Genomic DNA, 5633 nt, shown 5'->3' on the forward strand with positions numbered 1-5633 from the left:
GATTAAGCCAATGCGGGAATGCGAGAAAGCATGCCAGTAGCTTCTCGTGGGTCGGTGGTTCTTTCTGGGATTTTCCCGGGTTCTTCCTCCACCATTAATACTGGCCGCCATGTATAGCCTATCGTGTGCTGAAAAATGGCGTTAAACTCCACAACAACATCAACTAGTCTGACAGCAAAGTCAACATTTGTAGTGTATTGCCTTTCGAAACAGCTGAAGTTTCAGGATATAGTCTGGAAATTTATATACCTATAATCGTACAGCACTTTATTAAGGTGTCCCTTATACAAAGTGAAATAGGTTAAGGTAATCGGTAAGTTAGTATATGACAAGGGCATACATTTATTACGTAATCTACTATTCTTTCGCTGTCCAATTAAAGCGAAAAGTATGTTATCTGCACAACGTTAACGCCACTAAAGAATTCCAAAAAAGCGTGATTAAAAATATAGCATATAAAGTTTAGTATCAGTCACAGCAGATTCGTCTGTACTGTTGGTGCGGTGCAAAGGAAACCAAAGAGTTCCAAAACCTAGCTTGATAAAGCAAACGTTACTGAACACTACAAAACCAAAAGGGAGATTCAACAAATTTTATGATCGTTTACAGCTCTCAGCCTAAATAAGACATGGCGAATATGAATAATGCAAGTTATTCTTTGCTTGTGTTTCTGGTTCTTTCTTTTCATATAATAGGCAAATATTAAGTTTTATTTATTTATGGAGCGAAAGATGAACTAGCGAAAGAGCAAAGTATATATATATATATATATATATATATATATATATATATATATATATATATATATATATATATATATATATATATATATATATATATAGAGAGAGAGAGAGAGAGAGAGAGAGAGAGAGAGAGAGAGATGTGTGGGTGTGTGTGTGCGATTTTAGGTCCTGCATTCTGATTTGATATTGTTTGGTTTAGAATTTCATGACAGTTCATAACATAGAAATTATCTCATGTCCAGGCAATTATAGTATCGTGCTTCGATCAGATACACATCATCTATCGCGAAAACAAAGAAGAATGTGGTGATAATGATGACAGGCTGCGATGTCGACTGGGGAAATAAACTAATGTTTAGTTATCAATGAATATTACTTAGCTGCAGAATGAATTGGTCTTTGATTTGTTTTGAAAAAGGAGGGTTGCTAAATGATTTATTTTAGTAAATTAATTAAATTATTATGATTGAATTTTTTTTTTAACACGATATCACGTTTGGATGTATTAGAGTGTATAGCAGAATACAAAGGTTGACGATGAGATTCAATGTAAACTATTGTACCGCGATCTAGGTCTCTTTCATATGATCTAATAATCACAGTTTCCACAACACGTACATATAATATTAATAAATGTTACTTAAAGTTTATATTCCACAATTCGTTATCGTACTGGCGTTTAACTAAAGTGTCCGGGATTTGAATAATGGAAATGCATTAATGACATGTGTACGAATAACACATCACAATCAGCAATCTTAGTGAATCGTATGAACGTGTGATTCTGAATTGAAATATTTCTTTTGAGAATGTATATGTATCCCACAAATGGCAACTCTATGGTCAATTATAACGAATTCGTACTTTTTGATGAGGAGCGTCCTTTAAACGCCTCTCTCTCTCTCTCTCTCTCTCTCGTTCACCTTCACACATCCCACACACATTACAAAACCACCACTATTGTCCAGGTAAATTACATAAATATCATAAGGATGATAACAAAAGTATTTCCTTCCTTCAAATCATGGACACACCAAAGAAATTTGATTCTGGATGCACTAACAAATCTAAGTCTGAAATTTTGACGTAAATTTCATCTCCTGGATTCAAACTGACGGCAGCGGATAAATAACTAGTAAATATTGAAATAACCATTCTGAGATCCCTCTCGGGAACTTGAAGTTCTAATCAGTTCTTCTTCTGTGCCATTTAAAATATAAAAACGGTAAATCGCGTGTTTAATACCAGACGGATGATCATGACCTTTATATCGTTTTTCTGCTGAGGTGTCGTTCCTACATGTTTCATACAAATCAAGGAAAGAGTGGATGAGATATGTTCCTCTAGCTGCTAGCAGGAACCACCAAGCGCCCGTGTCTATATTCTATGCCATATCTGATAAATGCTTTGGTGTCCTTTTGGTTCCATTCTCTCACGGGGATCATACTATGGTAATCTAAAACAAATCAATGGAAAACTGCTTAATAAGTATACCAAGAATTTATGAATGAGAACAGGTGTTTGTGTGCAATGTAAACAATTATATAGGGAATAATTAAACTAATACTTTTCCATGAGAAAGCATATGTAACATGAAGCCATACGAGAGAGAGAGAGAGAGAGAATTAATTCATTTTAACTATAAAACTATATTAGTATGCAAATATCATTACCCGATTTATATATATATATATATATATATATATATATATATATATATATATATATATATATATATATATATTCTGTTCCTTAGTTGTTAGACGCATTAATGTTATTACAGTGTTTATACAGTTTGCTCCATATTTTGTTTCGTAAGAATACACCTCTGTTAAACGTACATGTCCCGGGATGGTTCTGTTTCTTTCCCGTAATACGAACAGTGGGTTTAATGTTCCAACGAACTGTCCTCAATAGCCCTATCAGCCGAGGAGACGGTCCTGCAAATAAATTTAAACATGCATGATAGATTAACGATATCAACTTTGCTCGTTTTTTAAATATAACTATATTTTAATAACTAGAAGTAAGATGTTTACCTGTGTTTGTTTGTTTTCGGTCTTCCGACTCAAGACGTCCATTTTCAAATACGATTGCCTGTGAAAATAAATTGTCAACCATCAATTGTAATTACAGGCTATTATTTTCCTTTAATAATAGAGTAAATGATGTTTTTCCAATCATGCACACAATATTCTGAACAATCGATATACGGTCAACCATTTTACCTAACTATGAACTGACTTCCTACTTACCTGTTTCTATCTATCAACTTAGCTCTCAGCATATGTACATTCATGTATTTAGCTACTCTTCTGTCACTCTCCGTTCCTTTATTGTTTTACACAAATACAGTAAATTCTATTGCTACTTATACATAATCTGTAATTCAGACAGAGCGAATCTTGTGTTGCCAAATCTGCACGACAAAGATATACCTTTTCTATATGATTTGTTAGGCAATAATACAATAAAGATCTCTAGGGTAGATTCACTTACAGATTATCATGGCAAGACCAACCACCTTGGCCAAATATTCCCCGAGTCCGTTTGAGGAGCTTCCGCAAGTTATTTCCGAAAGCTTGAAAACGGTTCACTTGGAAGACATAATCTTTGGCATGTCAATTGTTGGAGTGGTTTAGGCATTGTGTAAAACAATGCCGATACAGTCGCCAACACCACAAGATTCACTGTCAAAGCACATCCAGTCTAAATCGGAACTGCCTCCATGAGCGTTGGCAAATTTGGATACAAGAGGATGATTTTAATAATATGAATATATCATAAATGGTTGTATGCCTTCCATGGGAAAGAAACAGCTGTTAAAATCCCTCACTATAACATCAACCCATGATTCATGTACTCCTACCTGCTGAAATTTCCACACCGAATTGTCGTAGCTGGTATTTAACACGATAGTTTAGAGTTACTGCGAGCGACTCATTTCATAAAGACAAACTGGACAAACTGATACACGTATTTACTGACATCACAGATAAACTACCTGGACGACTAATGTGACCACGTGGGGTTCTATTAGTAAAGATAGTTTTAGTTAAATACGCTATGAGAGAAATTTAAAACGCTGTACTGTACTGTTATATGCGCTATGTGTGAGATATAAAAAAATAGCGTTCATCACAGATGCACAACAAGCATTTCTGGTTTGATTGCGCTAAGCCTTCTTTAAGAGGTTTTGTTTTCTGACCTAAGCTGATAAATTGTATTGTTAAATGTGGTATGTTACATATAAAATGTTTGTACTGCGCAATACCATCATTGAATGTATGTGTGTATGCATATGTATGTATGTATGTATGTATGTATGTACGTACGTACGTACGTATGTATGTATGCATGCATGCATGTAAGTACGTACGTATGTATGTATGTATGTATGTATGTATGTATGTATGTATGTATGTATGTACACCCGTGTATATATGAACGTATGATGTATTCATCAATGTAAGATTTTTTTGTCTTCCTTTCAATTGTGTATGCGAATAAAAAAATATATCGAGCTAAATGTTTACATCAAAAAAAAAAATCTTAGATAGTAACGAGGGCAGGCAAGGAAAGTACCACTGTTGTAATAGACTGGGATAGGTATATTTCATGATTTGGAGCATTATCAGTCGCTTTCGAAACAATATCGTGTTATAGCTCAAGTTTGCAAGATCTTAAGACCTTAACCCAAGCCGGTAAGTCAGAGAGAGAGAGAGAGGGGGGGGGGTCTTGTTCGGTTCAGTTAAAAAAGGTTTATCTTTTTCAAATGTTATACTCTGCTATCTCGCCATATTATACACAACGGCACCTGTATTCAGTGTGCATATGGACCGCATTCATTTGCTACGTAACTGGCCACATTTTCTTTCATCTGTCGATCCTTTATTGCAACGGTATGTACTGAATTCGTCATCTCCATCTTGTAGTCAGTGTAAGGATTAGTCTCGCATTTTCTGACGAATTCATGATAATTCACAAATTTGCTATTTAAAGCATGTTTTGACAAAAAAGGCATACATATTTATGCTTTACATTTTAACAGTAAGCTTGGCATACAACGTGTATGTCCATAAACGCATAAAAATGAGAAGTGCATTTTAGTTCGAAAGTGTGTCCAAATTATAAATCAAACTGTCCTACTGCATAGACTTGACAAATCTGGAATGGTTGGTCACTAATTTTCTCAGATGCCTTGATTTAAATGAAAAAAAAAAGGATGGCTTAGCTTACTTAAGCATTGATAACTATTACAACTCTTTCTGGTTTGTCTGATTCATGTTTTGTAAATAGGTTTGAATCAAAACCAACTATTAACACATCCTGGTGGTAATGTAAGACACCAGCTCTAACTTAGACTTTGATAAAAAAAGAGCTCCTTTTTAACATAATGATTTAGTTTGGTTATGCTTGTTGTTTTCCCAATGAAATCTGGTTATGGTTTTGATTGTTGTTTTCCCAAGGAAATTTGGTTATGCTTGTTGTTTTCCCAAGGAAATCTCCCAATGGCTTGCATCTGATAGAGCCTCTGAAAACCAAATCCAGCTCCAGACCTTCACGAGTGGCGGAACCTGTTTAAACTGACTGGAGAAGGGATGACAGGCGAGTTTCTATCGCCTCAAAACCAGATGCTTCGGGCAGATGGGGCTCGTTAACCTTGGGTGGTCGCCCATCTAGGAGAAGGTAAACTCCGATTTCAAACCTTCGCTGCCTTGCGACTATACCCTCTCGTGGGAAAGGCTAAAGGAGTAAACCCCAACAGAAAATCCGGAGACGGAGTCCCTAACGACTTGGCATTGATTTCAGTGTCATCTCGGCAACTCCTGCGACGCAGCTGGTGCCATGACGTATCGGTTTGTCCTTTCCCTTGGATCCATCAGCTGC

The 5633-nt window shown here is 35.7% G+C and overlaps 1 pseudogene across 1 annotated transcript; it reads right to left on the reverse strand.

The window, feature by feature from the left end:
- Positions 1 to 849: 849 nt before the first annotated feature.
- On the reverse strand, positions 850 to 3596 carry LOC149799974 (uncharacterized; annotated as a pseudogene). Its single transcript, XR_016420933.1, has 4 exons — positions 3243 to 3596; positions 2783 to 2840; positions 2585 to 2683; positions 850 to 2199 (listed from the first exon to the last, which is right to left on the reverse strand). The product of XR_016420933.1 is annotated as an uncharacterized LOC149799974 (transcript).
- Between the last annotated feature and the right edge of the window lie 2037 nt (positions 3597 to 5633).

Source organism: Sinohyriopsis cumingii, chromosome 5 (genome assembly GCF_028554795.1).
Source record: "Sinohyriopsis cumingii isolate HCF-2022 chromosome 5, ASM2855479v2, whole genome shotgun sequence".
NCBI classification, from domain to species: domain Eukaryota; kingdom Metazoa; phylum Mollusca; class Bivalvia; order Unionida; family Unionidae; genus Sinohyriopsis; species Sinohyriopsis cumingii.